The 19,793-nt window shown below is 39.3% G+C and overlaps 1 pseudogene; it reads left to right on the top strand.

Annotated features, from left to right (window-relative positions):
• Window positions 1–19,793, top strand: part of LOC112747951 (pentatricopeptide repeat-containing protein At3g26782, mitochondrial-like) — a 28,489-nt pseudogene continuing 8,696 nt past the window's right edge.

Here is a 19,793-nt window from a genome sequence, read left to right as displayed (position 1 = left end):
ATGGCTAAAATTTTGCCACACTGGACAATCTCAAAACGACGTTGTTTGGAGATTTCTTTTGCTAATAGAAAGTGTGATCAAATACAAACACACTCGATCATCTTCTTCATTGCCATTTTCCCCTTTTTCTTTCTTTCTTTCTTCATCGATGGAGCTACTCTAGGATTTGGTTTCTTGAACTGCATAGCTTGCGATAACTACAACAACGCTGAAGGACCAAGGGATATCATTTGCTTTCCCTCATTGCCGACCTCGCCCGATGCAGCGACTCCCTCGAGGCCCTCGGCGCCTTCTCCTCCATGTGCAAGCTGTCCCTCATTCCCAACCACAATACCTTCCCTTGCTCCATCAAACCTTGTTCTTCGCTCTTCGACCTTTGCGCTGGAAAACAGACCCATCAATAGGCTTTCATCTTTGGTTTTGAATTGGATCTCTTTGTTTCGTCAATGATGAGCGGATATTTTATACGCTTTTTGGGGTTAATTTCATATAGATTTTAGTATGTTTTAGTTGGTTTTTAGTTTATTTTCATTAGTTTCTAGGCAAAATCTATATTTCTAGACTTTACTATGAGTTTGCGTGTTTTTCTGTAATTTCAGATATTTTCTGGCTGAAATTGAGGGAGCTGAGCAAAAATCTGATTCAGGCTGAAAAAGGACTGCTGATGCTGTTGGATTCTGACCTCCCTGCATTCAAAATGGATTTTCTGGAGCTACAGAACTCCAAATGGTGTGCTTCCAATTGCGTTGGAAAGTAGACATCCAGGGCTTTCCAGCAATATATAATAGTCCATACTTTACTCAAGAATAGATGACATAAACTGGCGTTCAACGCCAGCTCTCTGCCCAATTCTGGCGTCCAGCGCCAGAAACAAGTTGCAAGTTGGAGTTCAACGCCAGAAAAGGATCCAAAGCTGGCGTTGAACGCCCAAAACAGCTCCAGACACGTGAAAGCTTTAGTCTCAGCCCCAGCACACACCAAGTGGGCCCCAGAAGTGGATTTCTGCACTATCTATCATAGTTTACTCATTTTCTGTAAACCTAGGTTACTAGTTAAGTATTTAAACAACTTTTAGAGACTTATTTTGTATCTCATGACATTTTTAGATCTGAACTTTGTACTCTTTGACGGCATGAGTCTCTAAACTCCATTGTTGGGGGTGAGGAGCTCTGCTGTGTCTCGATGAATTAATGCAAGTATTTCTGTTTTCCATTCAAACATGCGTGTTCCTATCTAAGATATCCATTCGCGCCTAATTATGGAGAAGGTGATGATCTGTGACACTCATCACCTTCCTTAATCCATGAACGTGTGTCTGACAATCACCTCCGTTCTACATCAGATTGAATGAATATCTCTTAGATTCCTTAATCAGGATCTCCGTGGTATAAGCTAGATAGATAGCAGCATTCATGAGAATTCGGAAAGTCTAAACCTTGTCTGTGGTATTCCGAGTAGGATTCTGGGATTGAATGGCTGTGATGAGCTTCAAACTCACGAGTGCTGGGCGTAGTGACAGACGCAAAAGGATAGCAAATCCTATTCCGGTACAATTGAGAACCTGCAGATGATTAGCCGTGCGGTGACAGCGCACTTGGACCCTTTTCACTGGAAGGATGGATGGTAGCCATTGACAACGGTGATCCACCAACACACAGCTTGCCATAGGAGAAACGTGCGTGCATGGACAAGAAGGCAGAGGAAAGCAGAGATTCATAAGACAAAGCATCTCCAAAACTCCAACACATTCTCCATTATTACATACCAAGTATTTATTTTATGTTCCCTTGTTCATTTGCAAGTCAACTGATAATTATAATTGACCTCCTAACTGAGATTTACAAGATAACCATAGATTGCTTCAAACCAACAATCTCTGTGGGATTCGACCCTTACTCACATAAGGTATTACTTGGACGACTCAGTGCACTTACTGGTTAGTTGTATCGTGCACCAAGTTTTTGGCGCCGTTGCCGGGGATTGTTCGAGTTTTCGGCAAGCTTTTGGTCCGGTAACATCAGTGCCAAGTTTGATCCGGCAACAACACCAAGTTTTTGGCGCCGTTGCCGGGGATTGTTTGAGTTTGGACAACTGACGGCTTATTTTGTTGCTTAGATTAGGAAAAATTTTTCTTTTTGGTTTAGAGTCTTTTATTATTTATACATTGTTAAAACACTTTAAATTTATAACTCAATTAGTTAGAGCGTGGTGCTTATGTTCTTGGTAATTGGCTATCCTATTTTTAAAATATTTTTCAAAAATAATTTTTCTTTGAATAAATCTTGTGCCAAACTCTAAGTTTGGTGTTTTCTTGTTGATTTTTCTTTGTTTTTCGAAAATTTTAGTTTGGTTTTCTAAAAATTTTAAGTTTGGTGTTCTTTCTTCATGTTCTTGTGTTCTTGTGAGTCTTTAAAGTGTTCTTGAGTTTTCCTTGTGTCTTGATCTTAAAATTTTAAGTTTGGTGTTCCTTGGTGTTTTCCCTCCAAAATTTTCGAAAACAAGGAGCATTAGATCTAAAAATTTTAAATCTTGTGCTATTTTATTGTTTTTCTTTCCTCACTAAATTCAAAAATATATTTTCTCTCTAATTTTAAAACAATTTTCGAAAATTATTTTTAAAAATTTAAAATCTTTTCCAAATCATATCTTTTTCAAAACTCCCTTACCACTTTCTCTCTCCTCATTTTTTCGAAAATCTTCACCTATTTTTATTTATTTTATTTTAATTTATTTTATTTTTGAAATAAATAAATAAATAAATAAATAAATAAATAAATAAATAAAAATAAATTTTTTTTTGACATCATCTCCCTTTCTCCATCATGGATCTAAGTGGAAATGAACAGTCCAGGAGGACTCTGGGGTCATATGCTAACCCCTCTACTGCTTCATATGGGAGTAGTATCTGCATACCCTCCATTGGAGTCAGTAGCTTTGAGTTGAATCCTCAGCTCACTATCATGGTGCAGCAAAGCTGCCAGTATTCCGGTCTTCCAAAGGAAGAACCTACAGAGTTTCTGGCACAATTTTTACAAATTGCTGACACAGTACATGATAAGGAAATAGATCAGGACGTCTACAGACTATTACTGTTTCCGTTTTCTGTAAAAGATCAAGCTAAGAGGTGGTTAAATAACCAACCTAAGGCCAGCATAAGGACATGGAAACAGCTGACAGAAAAATTCCTGAATCAATACTTTTCCCCAAAACGGATGACACAGCTAAGGCTGGACATCCAAGGCTTCAAACAAGGAGATCATGAATCTCTTTATGATGCCTGGGAGAGATACAGAGAGATGCTACGAAAATGTCCCTCTGAAATGTTTTCAGAGTGGGTTCAGTTAGACATCTTCTATTATGGGCTTGCAGAAAGAGCTCAGATGTCCCTGGATTATTCAGCTGGTGGATCTATCCACATGAGAAAGACAATTGAAGAAGCTCAAGAGCTCATTGATACAGTTGCCAGGAATCAGCATCTGTACCTAAGCAGTGACCCTTCCATGAAAGAAGAGGTTAAAACAGTAACTGCTGAACTCAGCCCTGTAAAACAAGCTGCTGAATTCAATCAGCAATTGGACTTTCTAACAAAGCAGTTAGCCGAATTCAAGGATAAACTACAAGAGACAAGGATGGCTAATATAAATATGGAAGAACAATTGAAGCAAACAAAGCAGCAGCTGTCAAGACAAATAACAGAAGAATGCCAAGCAGTTCAATTGAGAAGTGGAAAAATATTAAATATCCCACCTCAAGGCAGCAAAGAGCCAAGGAATGAGCAAACACCCAAAATTCACCTAAGGACAGTAAGAGCCCAGGAAAAAGTAATTCTGGCGTTAAAACGCCAGCAATCTGGTGGAAGGCTGGCGCTGAACGCCCAGACCATGCCCAAGACTGGCGTTCAACGCCAGTAACAAGCAAGGACTGGCGTTCAATGCCAGAAACAAGCAAGGATCTGGTGTTGAACGCCCAAAATGGGCAGGATCTGACGTTGAACTCCCAAAATGGGCACAATTTTGGCGTTCAGACGCCAGGAACAGACAAGGAGTTGGCGTCTAACGTCACTCCAGCTTCTAACTCTGGCACTCAATTGCCAGTGAGGGATCAGACACACACAAGTGCTGATGACAACCCCTCTAAAAAGGCTTCTTCAACCACTTCTGTAGGCAATAAACTTACAGCAACTAAGGTTGAGGAATATAAAGCCAAGATACCTTATCCTCAAAAACTCCGGAAATAGGAGCAGGATAAGCAATTTGCTCGCTTTGTAGATTATCTCAGGACTCTTGAAATAAAGATTCCATTTGCAGAGGCACTTGAGCAAATACCTTCTTATGCCAAGTTCATGAAAGAGATCTTGAGTCATAAAAAGGATTGGAGAAAAACAGAAAGAGTTCTCCTCACTGAAGAATGCAGTGCAGTCATTCTAAAAAGCTTTCCTGAAAAGCTTAAAGACCCTGGGAGTTTTCTGATACCATGCATATTAGGAGGTAATTGCACCAAGACAGCTTTATGCAATCTTGGGGCAAGCATCAACCTAATACCTGCATCCACTATCAGAAAGCTTGGCTTAACTGAAGAAGTTAAACCAACCCGGATATGTCTCCAACTTGCTGATGGCTCCATTAAATACCCATCAGGCGTGATTGAAGACATGATTGTCAGAGTTGGGCCATTCGCCTTTCCCACTGACTTTGTAGTACTGGAAATGGAGGAGCAAAAGAGTGCTACTCTCATTCTAGGAAGACCCTTCCTAGCAACTGGACGAACCCTCATTGATGTCCAACAAGGGGAAATAACCCTGAGAGTCAATGATGATGAGTTTAAGTTGAATGCTGTCAAAGCCATGCAGCATTCAGACACATCAAAAGACTGCATGAAAGTTGATCTTATTGACTCTTTGATAGAAGAGATCAACATGGCTGAGAGTCTCGAATCAGAGTTGGAAGACATCTTTAAAGATGTTCAGCCTGATTTGAAGGATTCAGAGGAGATTAAAGAGCCTCTGAAATTTCCTCTGGAAGAGGAAAAACCTCCTAAACCCGAGCTCAAACCATTACCACCATCCCTGAAATATGTATTTCTGGGAGAAGGTGACACTTTTCCAGTTATCATAAGCTCTGCTTTAAACCCACAGGAAGAGGAAGCACTTATTCAAGTGCTAAGGACACACAAGACAGCTCTTGGGTGGTCCATAGGTGACCTTAAGGGCATAAGCCCAGCTAGATGCATGCACAAAATCTTATTGGAGGATAATGCTAAACCAGTGGTTCAACCACAGAGGCGGCTAAATCCAGCCATGAAGGAAGTGGTGCAGAAAGAGGTCATCAAATTACTAGAGGCTGGGATTATTTATCCTATTTCTGATAGCCCCTGGGTGAGCCCTGTCTAAGTCGTCCCAAAAAAAGGAGACATGACAGTGATTCATAATGAAAAAAATGAACTGGTTCCTACAAGAACAGTTACAGGGTGGCGCATGTGTATTGACTACAGAAGGCTCAATACAGCCACCAGAAAGGATCATTTTCCTTTACCATTCATAGACCAGATGCTAGAAAGACTGGTAGGTCATGATTATTACTACTTTTTGGATGGCTACTCAGGCTATAACCAGATTGTAGTGGATCCCCAGGATCAAGAGAAAACAGCATTCACATGTCCATCTGGAGTGTTTGCTTATAGAAGGATGCCATTTGGGCTGTGTAATGCGCCTATAACCTTCCAGAGATGCATGCTCTCTATTTTCTCTGATATGGTGGAAAAATTTCTGGAAGTCTTCATGAATGACTTCTCAGTATATGGAGACTCATTCAGCTCCTGTCTTGATCACCTGAAACTTGTCCTGAAGAGATGCCAAGAGACCAACCTAGTCTTAAACTGGGAAAAATGTCACTTCATGGTGACTGAAGGGATTGTCCTTGGGCATAAAATCTCAAACAAGGGAATAGAGGTGGATCAAGCAAAAATATAGGTAATTGAAAAATTACCACCACCTGCCAATGTTAAGGCAATCAGAAGCTTTCTGGGGCATGCAGGATTCTATAGGAGGTTTATAAAGGATTTTTCAAAAATCGCAAAACCTCTAAGCAATCTGCTAGCTGCTGACACGCCATTTGTGTTTGACACAGAGTGTCTGCAGGCGTTTGAAACACTGAAAGCTAAGCTGGTCACAGCACCAGTTATTTCTGCACCAGACTGGACATTACCATTTGAGCTAATGTGTGATGCCAGTGATCACGCCATTGGTGCAGTATTGGGACAGAGGCATGACAAGCTTCTGCACGTCATTTATTATGCTAGTCGCGTTTTAAATGATGCCCAGAAAAATTACACAACCACAGAAAAAGAATTACTTGCAGTGGTTTATGCCATTGACAAGTTCAGATCATACTTAGTAGGATCAAAAGTGATTGTGTATACTGACCATGCTGCTCTTAAATATCTACTCACAAAGCAGGATTCGAAACCCAGGCTCATCAGATGGGTGTTGCTTCTGCAAGAGTTTGATATAGAAATAAGAGACAGAAAAGGGACAGAGAACCAAGTAGCTGATCATCTGTCCCGGATAGAGCCAGTAGAAGGGACGTCCTTCCCCTCTCTTGAGATCTCTGAGACTTTTCCGGATGAGCATTTATTTGCCATTCAGGAAACACCATGGTTTGCCGATATTGCAAACTATAAAGCTGCAAGGTTCATACCCAAAGAGTACAACAGGCAACAAAAGAAAAAATTAATCACTGATGCAAAGTACTACTTGTGGGATGAACCCTATCTCTTTAAGAGATGTGCAGACGGAATAATCCGTAGATGTGTTCCTAGAGAAGAAGCACAGAGGATCCTATGGCATTGCCATGGATCTCAATATGGAGGCCATTTCGGAGGTGAGCGAACAGCCACCAAGGTCCTCCAATGTGGCTTCTATTGGCCCACACTCTATAAAGATTTCCGAGAGTTTGTACGTAACTGTGACAGTTGCCAAAGAGCTGGTAATCTGCCTCATGGTTACACCATGCCTCAACAAGAAATCTTGGAGATTGAGTTGTTTGACGTATGGGGAATTGACTTCATGGGACCTTTCCCACCATCATTCTCAAACACTTATATTCTGGTGGCAGTTGACTATGTATCAAAATGGGTTGAGGCCATTGCCACACCCACCAATGATACTAAAACAGTGCTGAAGTTCCTCCAGAAATATATCTTCAGCAGGTTTGGGGTCCCTAGAGTACTAATCAGTGATGGGGGCACTCACTTCTGCAACAAACAACTTTACTCTGCCATAGTCCGGTATGGGATTCGCCACAAGGTGGCGACTCCATATCATCCACAGACTAATGGACAAGCTGAAGTCTCTAACAGAGAGCTAAAAAGAATCCTAGAACGGACTGTAAATACCCGTAGAAAGGATTGGGCAAGAAGCTTGGATGATGCTCTGTGGGCATACAGAACAGCATTCAAGACTCCTATAGGGACCTCTCCATACCAACTGGTCTATGGTAAGGCATGTCACCTGCCCGTGGAACTGGAACATAAAGCCTACTGGGCAACCAGATTCCTGAACTTTGATGCCAGATTAGCTGGAGAAAAAAGATTGCTCCAGCTAAATGAGCTAGAGGAATTCAGATTCACTGCTTTCGAAAATGGCAAGCTTTATAAAGAAAAATAAAAAAAGTGGCATGACAGAAAGCTGTCATCTAGAATCTTTGAACCAGGACAAAAGGTTCTGTTGTTCAACTCTAGGCTCAGGCTATTCCCCGGGAAACTGAAGTCCCGGTGGAGGGGACCATATGTGATTACAAGTGTATCACCATATGGTTATGTGGAGCTTCAAGATAGTGATTCTGATAAGAAGTTCATTGTCAATGGATAGAGAATCAAGCACTATCTTGAAGGTAATGATGAGCAAGAGTGCTCAAGGCTGAAGCTAGACTAAAAGCTCAGCGAGGTCCAGCTAAAGACAATAAAGAAGCGCTTGCTGGGAGGCAACCCAGCCATGGGGCATCAATCCTCTAAGCATTTTGCCCTATTTTTATTTTTATTTGTTTATATAAAGTTCACTGATCCTAAGGTAAAGAGTCAATTGTATAAGTTCACAGGGTTACAGAAGGATTCTGCACACAAAACAGAGAAAAAGAGCTCACTGGCAAGAAAATGCCAGTAAAAGTCTGTTTTGGGCGTCCAACGCCCAACAGAAGCATCCACTGGGCGTTGAACGCCAGTGAGGATAGCCATCTGGGCGTTAAACGCCAGAAAGAAGCTCTTTCTGGGCGTTTAACGCCAGATTTACAACATTCTGGGCGTTCAGAAAAACTCCCAGTAACAAAGGACTTCCTGGCGTTCAACACCAGAAAGAAGCAGCAGCTGGGCGTTGAACACCCAGGAGAGGCAGCATTTGGGCGCTGAACGCCCAAAACAAGCAGCGTTTGGGCGTTCAAACGCCAGGATGGTGGGGAGGATGTAAATTCATTTTTTTTTCATATTTTTCATTTTAATTTTGATTTTCATGTTTCAATTCATGACTTCTTGCATAAACATGTTAAGAACCCTGATTTCTAAAATCCCTAATTTCTAAAAATCCTACTTTAAAAATACCAAATGTATCTTAATCCATAAGCACAAACCCTCTTTTTCAATCCAATGCAACTCTTTTTCAAAAATTTCAAAACAAATATATCTTTTCACTCTAAAAACTTTTCAACTAATATCTTTTTCAAATCTCCACATTATCTTTTTCAAAATTTAGATTTATCTTTTTCAAAAATCTTTTCCAAATCAATCTTTTTTTTTATCATATCTTTTCTAAATTTTTGAACCCACCCCCCTCCCTTTAAATATGGGTTCGGCCTCCCTCCCCTTCCATCAACAATTGCACCTAGCTCTCCTTATATCCCTCTCCTTTCTTTTCTTTTGCTTGAAGACAAGCAAACCTCTAAGTTTGGTGTGTTTATTCGTGATCACTAAGATCATGGCTCCTAAGGGAAAACAACCCACTTCAAGAGGCAAGAAAGAGAGCATTCCAAAACCACTTTGGAATCAAGGGAAGTTCTTATCTAAAGAACATTCAGACCATTATTACAAAATAATGGGTCTAAGATCAGTGATCCTGGAAGTTAGATTCGATCTGAAAGAAGACGAATATCCGGAGATCCAGGAGCAAATTCGAATCAGGAACTAGGAGGTCCTAGCTAATCCTAAAACAAAAGTGGGAAGGAATATGGTCCAGGAGTTCTATGCTAATATGTGGCAGACAGACAAGCAAAAACTATCTGGAACTGCTTTCTATGGATATCGGACCGTGGTCAGAGGAAAGATTGTTCATACCATCCCTGACAAGATCAGGGAGATCTTAAAGCTACCTCAGCTGAAAGATGATCCAAACTCCTTCAACAGACAAGGGCCTGGATAAGATTCTAGAGGATATATGTATTCCTGGAGCCAGGTGGACCACCAGCACGAAGGGTGTCCCAAATCAACTCAAAAGAGAAGATCTCAAACCAGTCGCCAGAGGATGGCTGGACTTCATTGGGCATTCTCTGCTGCCCACTAGCAACCGTTCTGAAGTCACTGTTAAAAGAGCAGTGATGATGCATTGCATCATGATGGGAAAAGAAGTGGAAGTTCATCAACTGATTTCAACTGAATTCTACAAAATTGCTAACAAAAATTCTAAAGAGGCCAGGTTGGCTTACCCAAGCTTGATTTCTCTGCTCTGCAAGGATGCTGGAGTAAGGATGGGAATAACTGAGTATATCTCAATTGAGAAACCAATCACCAAAGCATCAATGGAAAAACAACAAGCACAGGATGACCCCATCAAGAAGAAAACACAGGAATTTCTCCCAGAAATCCCTCAATCTGAATATTGGGAGTATCTTGAAACATCAGTTACCAAGATGCAAGAAGCTATGGAACAAATAATAAAGGAACAGAAGGAACAAAGTCAAATTCTTTGCTATTTGATTAAAGAACAAGAAGAGCAAGGGCGTGACTTGAGGGAATTGAAGCGCCAGAAGTTATCTCTTGAAGGACCAAGCACCCCACAGATCCGAGGAACATCCACTTCCCAGAACAAAGGTTTTTAAATTCCAATTTCTGCTTTAACTCTGTGATAGTTGTCGTTATAGGAGTTTATCTTAGGAGTCATATAGTAGTAATTAGTGTCTATTTTGATTTTACCTCCAATTAAGTTATAGTCTATTTTTCTCATTATCAGCAAACATGAATAAAATAGTAGATCTTTTGAATAAGAGGCAATAAAATTCGAGTTTTTAATAAGAAATATTCTAATTAGCAACATGTGGTGGCAATGCTTTCTATCTTCTGAATGAATGCTTGAACAGTGCATATGTCTTTTGAATTTGTTGTTTAAGACTGTTAAATATGTTGGCTCTTGAAAGAATGATGAACATGAGACATGTTATTGATAATCTGAAAAATCATAAAAATGATTCTTGAAGCAAGAAAAAGCAGCAAAGAACAAAGCTTGCAAAAAAAAAAAAAAGAGAGAGAGAGAAAGAAAAAGCAAGCAGAAAAAGCCAAAGCTCTTAAAACCAAAAGGCAAGGGTAATAGAAAGGATCCCAAGGCTTTGAGCATCAGTGGATAGGAGGGCCTAAGGGAATAAAATCTTGGCCTAAGCGGCTAAACCAAGCTGTCCCTAGCCATGTGCTTGTGGCGTGAAGGTGTCAAGTGAAAACTTGAGACTGAGCGGTTAAAGTCAAGGTCCAAAGCAAAAAGAAGAGTGTGCTTAAGAACCCTGGACACCTCTAATTGGGGACTTTAGCAAAGATGAGTCACAATCTAAAAGGGTTCACCCAATTATGTGTCTGTGGCATTTATGTATCCGGTGGTAATACTGGAAAACAAAGTGCTTAGGGCCACGGCCAAGACTCATAAAGTAGCTGTGTTCAACAATCATCATACTGAAATAGGAGAATCAATAACACTATCTGAATTCTAAGTTCCTATAGATGCCAATCACTCTGAGCTTCAATGGATAAAGTGAGATGCCAAAACTGTTCGGAAGCAAAAAGCTACTAGTCCCGCTCATCTAATTAGAATCTGAACTTCACTCAAAAACTCTGAGATATTATTGCTTCTTGACTTATTAGTCTTCTATTTTATTTGTCTAGTTGCTTGAGGACAAGCAACAGTTCAAGTTTGGTGTTGTGATGAGCGGATATTTTATACGCTTTTTAGGGTTAATTTCATATAGATTTTAGTATGTTTTAGTTGGTTTTTAGTTTATTTTCATTAGTTTCTAGGAAAAATCTACATTTCTGGACTTTACTATGAATTTGTGTGTTTTTCTGTAATTTCAGGTATTTTCTGGCTGAAATTGAGGGAGCTGAGCAAAAATCTGATTCAGGCTGAAAAAGGACTGCTGATGCTGTTGGATTCTGACCTCCCTGCATTCAAAATGGATTTTCTGGAGCTACAAATCTCCAAATGGCGTGCTTCTAATTGCGTTGGAAAGTAGACATCCAGGGCTTTCCAGAAATATATAACAGTCCATACTTTTCTCAAGGATAGATGACGTAAACTGGCATTCAACGCCAGCTCTCTGCCCAATTCTGGCGTCCAGCGCCAGAAACAAGTTGCAAGTTGGAGTTCAACGCCAGAAAAGGATCCAAAGCTGGCGTTGAACGCCCAAAACAGCCCCAGGCACGTGAAAGCTTTAGTCTCAGCCCCAGCACACACCAAGTGGGCCCCAGAAGTGGATTTCTGCACTATCTATCATAGTTTACTCATTTTCTGTAAACCTAGGTTACTAGTTAAGTATTTAAACAACTTTTAGAGACTTATTTTGTATCTCATGACATTTTTAGATCTGAACTTTGTACTCTTTGACGGCATGAGTCTCTAAACTCCATTGTTGGGGGTGAGGAGCTCTGCTGTGTCTCGATGAATTAATGCAAGTATTTCTGTTTTCCATTCAAACATGCGTGTTCCTATCTAAGATATCCATTCGCGCCTAATTATGGAGAAGGTGATGATCTGTGACACTCATCACCTTCCTCAATCCATGAACGTGTGTCTGACAATTACCTCCGTTCTACATCAGATTGAATGAATATCTCTTAGATTCCTTAATCAGGATCTCCGTGGTATAAGCTAGATAGATAGCAGCATTCATGAGAATCTGGAAAGTCTAAACCTTGTCTGTGGTATTCCGAGTAGGATTCTGGGATTGAATGGCTGTGATGAGCTTCAAACTCACAAGTGCTGGGCGTAGTGACAGACGCAAAAGGATAGCAAATCCTATTCCGGTACAATTGAGAACCTGCAGATGATTAGCCGTGCGGTGACAGCGCACTTGGACCCTTTTCACTGGAAGGATGGATGGTAGCCATTGACAACGGTGATCCACCAACACACAGCTTGCCATAGGAGGAACGTGCGTGCATGGACAAGAAGGCAGAGGAAAGCAGAGATTCAGAAGACAAAGCATCTCCAAAACTCCAACACATTCTCCATTATTACATACCAAGTATTTATTTTATGTTCCCTTATTCATTTGCAAGTCAACTGATAATTATAATTGACCTCCTAACTGAGATTTACAAGATAACCATAGATTGCTTCAAACCAACAATCTCTGTGGGATTCGACCCTTACTCACGTAAGGTATTACTTGGACGACCCAGTGCACTTGCTGGTTAGTGGTACGAATTGTGAAAAGTGTGATTCACAATTCGTGCACCAGTCAACTCTAGTTGATATGTACTCTAAGTGTGGCCATTTGGAAGACGCCCGAAATTTGTTCGACGAAATTCCCCAAAGGAATGTGGTGTCTTGGACTTCAATTATTGCTGGGTATATCCAAAATAGTTGCACTATTGAGGCCATTCGCTTGTTTAAGGAGCTATTAGTTGAGGAGACTGAGAATGTGGGGTGTGTTCAGGAGGAGGATGGTTTTGTGGATCCAATAATTGTAGGTTCAATGCTTTCGGCTTGTTCTCGGGTGCACCAGAAGAGAACTACTGAAGGCGTTCATGGTTTTGTGATTAAGAGGGGGTTCAACGGGAGTTTGGGGGTTGGGAACACGTTGATGGATGTTTATACAAAGTGTCACTACAATAAAAATACTGTGTATCGTCGAATTTACCGTCGTACGTTAGTAGCACTATTACCAGGAGATTTATCAGCAGAATTTACGATGAATTCGTTGTGTTAGTAAGTTAGCGTCGGATTTGTTTTTTCGACGGAAAATCCACGAGCAATATTTGGAGGCAAAAAAGAAAAAAATTGGCATGATCATTATTGTTGGATTTACCGTCAGATATATCTAACGGTGACCTTGATTAGTAAAATGATTCGTTTTGGTAACACGTAAAGCCCTACCATCGGATTTATTCGCCGATAAATCCGACAATAATAGTGCCCTAAATTGAGAGTGCAAACCCTCTTCTCTCTCATTTTGAATTCTCTCTCTCTCTCTCTCTCTCTCTCTCTCTCTCTCTCTCTAGACCTCTCGGCTCCCTCCCGTCTCCGGCCGCCGCTCCGTCCACCAGCGCCGCTTCGTCCACCAATGCCACCACAGTTTTCTTTTTCTTCATTTTCTTCGTTGTTCGGCTCCACCGGAACACCGTCAAACCACCACCTAGCCTCGCCGCACCACTCTTCTTCGCAAACCAAAACCTTTGTCATCGTCCGAACCACCATCTGTGAGCTGCTTCTTTCCCTATTTGCAAAGCTCAACCCCTGCCTCCAGCACTCCGACCAACCACTGCACCTCCATTCCCCTTCTTTGTTTTTTCCTCCTGTTTCTAAATTTCAGGTTATTCATCAAATCCCTCTTCAATTCTGTTCTAGTTAGTATTAGCTTTAGGTTGATTTTAGTTAGTTAGCTTGAATTGTCTGATTTTAGTGAATTTAGATGGTTAAGATAAGTTAGAATAAGTTACTAGGTTCTAAGACTGCTGAAAATGTTTGAGTCCCCTTTGTTGTTGATGGATATGTTGTTGAAACTATTTAGTTGAATGATTGATTGTGTTTATTCACTGTGTTAAGGATGGTTTTGCTAAAAAAAAATTGTTGCTAAAATGTTGGATTATGTTTTGCTTGTTTGGAAAGGCCTTAACTTGATGAATTTCACTTTTTGAATTTAATTTTCTAATTAGGATTTGTTGTAGTTGCGGCACGACCTTTAGATTTGAATGGTTATAGTTGATTTGTTGTTAATTTTCACTTTATTCTGATTTTTTGTTGTTGATATGATGAGTCTTATTGCTGATTATTTAATTTGAACTTAGCAATTAAGTAGTATTCTCTTTATTAATATGATTATTGATGCTGAATTTTATTGGTATTTTCTTTGTAGACATGACGACAGATAGAGGTGTCAACGATCAGCCTCGTGGTCGTGGTTGTGGTAGGAGGAGGAGTTCTCAGTCGACCCCATCTACTCCGACCACCCATGGTCGTGCCATAGGGGATAGGTATAGTGGACCAGACGTTCATCATAGTCCCTAACCCAAACTACGTGCCTCCCACCACCTCAACGACGCCGTCTCCATCCGCTTAGGACTCAACTACCTCGGCTACACCTCCTCTAGTGGCAAACACTGTGGTGCCAAAATCATTGCACGGATCCCAGCCAGCTGGTGCCCCTCCCATCGCACGGATGACCATTTGGCCTGACGGAACCTTGGCGTGAGTACTATTTTAACTCTTTTAGATGCAATCCATTTTAGTTAGTGAGCTTAATTTAGTTAACTCAATGTTCCAGTTTTAGTGGATTTAGGTTGTTAAGATAGGTTTGATTTAGGTTAGTTTGTTTAGGTTTGTTAATATAGGTTTGATAAGAACTAGTTCAATTATGGCTATGAATGAAGATTGAATGTGTGAATTGTTGGTTTCATAAATTTGAAATTGAAATATGATGAATTAATTCCTGAAAAGTTGTTGGTTTCATGAATGTTGAGGAAAGATTGGTAGTGTAAACCCCGTTAAAATTAACGAATAATTAGTCAATAAATTAAATTTTGACAAAAAAAATAAAAAATATGAATATTATATTAAATTAGGATAGAGCTCATTAAAACGAGAATTTTGACACTAATTTTAAAGAATTTGGTCCAAGATTGGGTCAAACAGGCCGAACCAGTTGAACCAGGCCCAAATCGGGCCTGTGAGCCCAACCAGCCCACCAATTAAATGAGCCAAGGCTCATATTCTTCCCCAATTTAGCAGAAAGCAACGCTGAACACAGCCAAGGAAAAGAAGGGTTCCGAACCCTTATTCCAATTTCTAACCACCGTAACTCTTCGCTCCAAACTCCGATCGCTGCACCGTTTGTGGCCATGCGACCACCGCATCAAGTTCTACGATTCTACCGGAACAATTTCATAGGTAAGCCACAATTTTACCTCAGTCTCTCTACCCCTTTTATTTTCAAAAATTGTGAGTCTCTATGTTAAAATTTTGTTGATTTTGGTATTCTAGGTTCGATTTAGCTTGCGAAGCTTATCAGACTTGGATGGTTTTGTCCATGGGTATGGTAAGGATTATTAACCCTAATTTAATTCATTGAATTAGTGTATGAGTATTGAATTTTATATATGGATATGTGAATTTGGGTGTATATGTGTTGTGTACATGTGTTAGGTTGTGTAAAAGTAGTTGGAGCTTGAAATTGTGGACGTTAGAATTTTAGTGTTTTGGTGAATTTTGGACCTTGGGGATGTGTTGATTTGGTGATTTTGCCTTGGAAAATACTCATAAATCGGCCAAGGTATGGTTTAGGTTTTATGTATATAATATATGTTCTGTGAAAACTTAGGCTAGATGACCATAGGATAGGATTTGAATGCATATGCATGTTAAATTATTTAGTTCCTTGAAAATAATTGTGAATTAAGTTAGAAGTTGATTGTTGTTTGACATTGGGTATGGAAGAACGAATGTTGGATTATGTGTTAATGATGATTGGTAAACTGATGGTGATGGTCTTATATGGATGATTATGTTGTTGTAGGTAGGAATTAATGTACTAGAATTGTTAACATTGGGGTTTGATGGATGGTGATTGAATTGGAGTGAGGTTGATATAATATTGTATGAGTTAGGGCTAAATTTGCATGATACAGGTTGATTTTGAAAGGATATTTGTTGGAAAGTGGAGGTTTTGAAGTTTTGTGAAAAATTGGTTTTTGGCCGAACTTCGGCGAGCCATAACTTGGCTTCTGGACCCCCAAATGATATCAGACTTGTTTTATATAAAAATTGGGTCCGCGAAGTTTACGCCATTAGACAAACGGATAAAAAATATTTTAAAACGAAAAAGTTATGGGCGTCAAAAAATTTGAGCAAAAAGCTATTTTTTTTAAGTTCTGGCCAAACCAGAATTTCTGGTATATGTGCGCACGCACACCCTTATGCGCACGCTCTGAGCAGGGCCAAGTTTTCACTTGTGCGTACGCACACACCTTGCTTCTCAGCACATGTATTTTTGTAATTTCAGAATGATTTCAAACTTCTAAACCTCTATTTTCATTCTTCCAATCATAAATAATAGTAATGAGCCCAGTATTTAGATGAAGTTAGGAAATGGAGATAACTTGGAGGTGAAGTAAAGCTAAAAAGGTGATGAATTGATTATTCATTGTTATAAATGATTATGTATAGTATTTGGCTTAAGCATTCAAATGATCTGAGATATGAGTTTCCCTGTGTAAAGTACCTTGGCTTGCCACCAAGTGTTCCAGGTTGAAACTCGATACTCTGTTGACCCTACGTCGTAAGGGTGACCGGGCACGTATAAATTTCCGGGAATGGTAACCCCCATTGAGTAAAAATGAATGTATGATTTATGAATGAAAGAGAAAAAGCTATCAAGAGGTGCACATGGGGTCGGGTGATGCCGGGTTCGCCGTGACCCGAACCCGACCCTAAATAATGACCGGGTCTGTTTATGAGACCCTTACCTGGCCCTAGACCCAATAAAATCGTGTTACTTTTGGGCCATACTTAAGCCGGGTCTAGACCGGGTGAAACCCGGGTCTTGATCAACTTTATCACGACATCACCAAAAATTATATTCTACATCTTTTGAACCTCTAAATTTTGGAAAATAATTATTCCATAACATTGTAACATTCACATAATAATAATTTAGAATCTAATAATAATAATTTAAAGTTTCATAATAATAATTATGTCAATTACACACTAAACATTCAAAGTTCAAAAGATAATTAAAACAAAGTTAACAACCAACACAAGATTAATATAATAATAATTTATAGTGTCATACCAACCAATAATAACAAACTATTAAGTAGCAAACAACTACAGAATAAAATTCATTTGATTCGTAGCTTGCTCTCAAGGTTGTGAACTTGATTCTTGTTATGTGGATGTGTTAGTAACATCTGCAAAACATAAAAATTAGTCTCTCAAGATTATCATATGAATTAAATTAAATAATAAAAAAAAAGTAAAGACATCATAAAGTAAATATACCATTAACAGTCTTGTCACTACTGTCAAATTGATCAATCTCAAGTTCTTCAAATATCTGCTTAGAAGGATACAACCAACTTTGAGTGCAGATTAAAGCTTCTGCCATTTTTGGTGACAAAGAGCTACGATAAAGATCAACCACACGCCCACCGGTACTAAAGCATGATTCAGATGCAACAGTTGAAACTGGAATACCAAAGATATCACGGGCTATGGGATAAAGAATTCTATATTTTGATCCATTTAATTTCCACCAAGCCAATATATCAAAATTCTCATATTCGATGTCCACAGGATCTTCGGCCAAATATTTCTCAACATCAGATTTGCTATCTGCATTAGCTTTTTTCTTCTTTTGTTTTTTCCACAAATTCACTCTATTTGCAGCAACACACCTAGCACTAGACTGACTAATGTCTTTATCATCCAAAACAGCTCTAGAGGAACTGACACCATCATCAAAAACTTTATCATCTACAATTTCTTTTGAATAAAATTTGTACAATGTCTCCAATGTAAATTTCACAAAACTAGTCATACTAGTAGCCACTTCCTTATCATATACATCCTCCAAACACCAAGAAAGATAATCAAGTTTGTATCGAGAATTTAAAACAACGTCAACAAGTATCAAAGGATTAAACTTGTCAACTGGTCCCCAATATTTATCGTATTTAGCCTTCATAGAGCATGCCATAGTTCCCAATAATTCAGAATTGTTGTGGCTTCAAGATGTTAGTTGAGAATTTATAGATACAATTTCATGAAAGCATTTGTTTGAAGTAACATGTAAAGAAGATGAGAAACACAAAGTAATCTTATAGAAGATTCTCAAAAAATCAATGAATAGCCTAGCATGTTGCCAATCAAGTGCTGTGGGTGGACCAACTTTCTTTTTACTCCCACTATCCTCTCTAAACCATCTAAAAAAATCAGTTTCTTGATCATAAAGTCTATCAAAAGCTTTTTCAAATTTTTTAGCATGTTCCAACATTAGATAGGTGGAATTCCATCTAGTTGGAACATCTAAACAAACAAGACTTTTAGACTCTATCAACTTAGCCTCAATGCATTCTTTAAATTTTTTAATTCTTTGGGAAGAAGATCTAACATACCTAACAGCATTCCGAATGCTTTCAATGGAGGCATGTTGCTCTTTAATTCCTTCATTCACTATCAAGTTGAGAATATGAGCACAACACCTCATTTGTAAATATTTTCCTCTGCACACCAATCCACCCCTTGCAGCTAATTTTCTTTGAAGGTAAGTGATAGCCCCATCATTTGAAGATGCATTATCTAATGTGATTGTGAAGACCTTTTCAATTCCCCACTCTCTCAAACATGTCTCAATTTCTCTCCCTATTGTTTCTCCCTTGTGGTTCTCAATCAAGCAAAAGTTGAAAATTCTCTTTTGTAGCTTCCATTCGTCATCAACGAAATGTGCAGTTAGGCACATGTAGCTAAAATTTTGATTTGATGTCCAACAATCTGATGTTAAACAAACTCGAGCACATGACTTTGCCAACCAAGCTTTAAGTTTTTTCTTCTCATCTAAATAAAGCTGAAAGCAATCTCTTGACATTATCATCCTGGATGGTACAGTGAATCTTGGCTCAAATCGATTAATCATTTTGCGAAACCCAATCCCTTCGACCACTTTAAAAGGGTGTTCATCAAGGATAATAAACTCAGCCATTGCCTTCCTACAATCTTCCACGCTATAGCAGCCATTGACTTTGAAAGTTTTGCCGGCTTCACCTTCTTCACCAACCTTAGGCATATAACCATGAAGTGTCCCATTTTTGCCTGCTTTGTAAATATCCACTTGTGAGAAATTTTCAAGTGTTTATTCAAAGAATTTGTGCCATGTCTAGTTGGATGACATAGATATACTTTTCGACAGTGATTATATTTGGCCTTGTGCTCTCCATTGGTCTCGCTAAATGGAAGCTATTTAAAATGCGTCCAAACATAAGACTTTGTTCCCTTGTGAGTAGCCTGCTGTCCCTCGTTAGCCTGCTGTCCCTCGACAGCAGCAACCTCATGCTCTATGTCCATAGCTTTGTTGTCCTCATTACTTTGGACTGCAATAGAACTAGGATCTCCTCTTCCCATTTGTGTTTATCTAAACATAAAAAAAACTGAGCATACTTAAACAAGTGTTCACTGTTCAGTCTCATCATTTAACAATAACAAATGCAAAAAGAATTAAATGTTTAATTTACTAATCCAAAAAAGAAAAACAAAACAAATAAGAAAGATTCATAAGTATGTCGGTCTCATTCTTATTATTGTAAAACTTAAGTGAAATAAGGCATAGAGCCATAGA

This window comes from Arachis hypogaea, chromosome 15 (genome assembly GCF_003086295.3).
Source record: "Arachis hypogaea cultivar Tifrunner chromosome 15, arahy.Tifrunner.gnm2.J5K5, whole genome shotgun sequence".
In the NCBI taxonomy this organism is placed as follows: domain Eukaryota; kingdom Viridiplantae; phylum Streptophyta; class Magnoliopsida; order Fabales; family Fabaceae; genus Arachis; species Arachis hypogaea.
The sequence above is the reverse complement of the archived record's forward strand: the minus strand, read 5'-3'. Positions and strand labels throughout refer to the sequence as shown.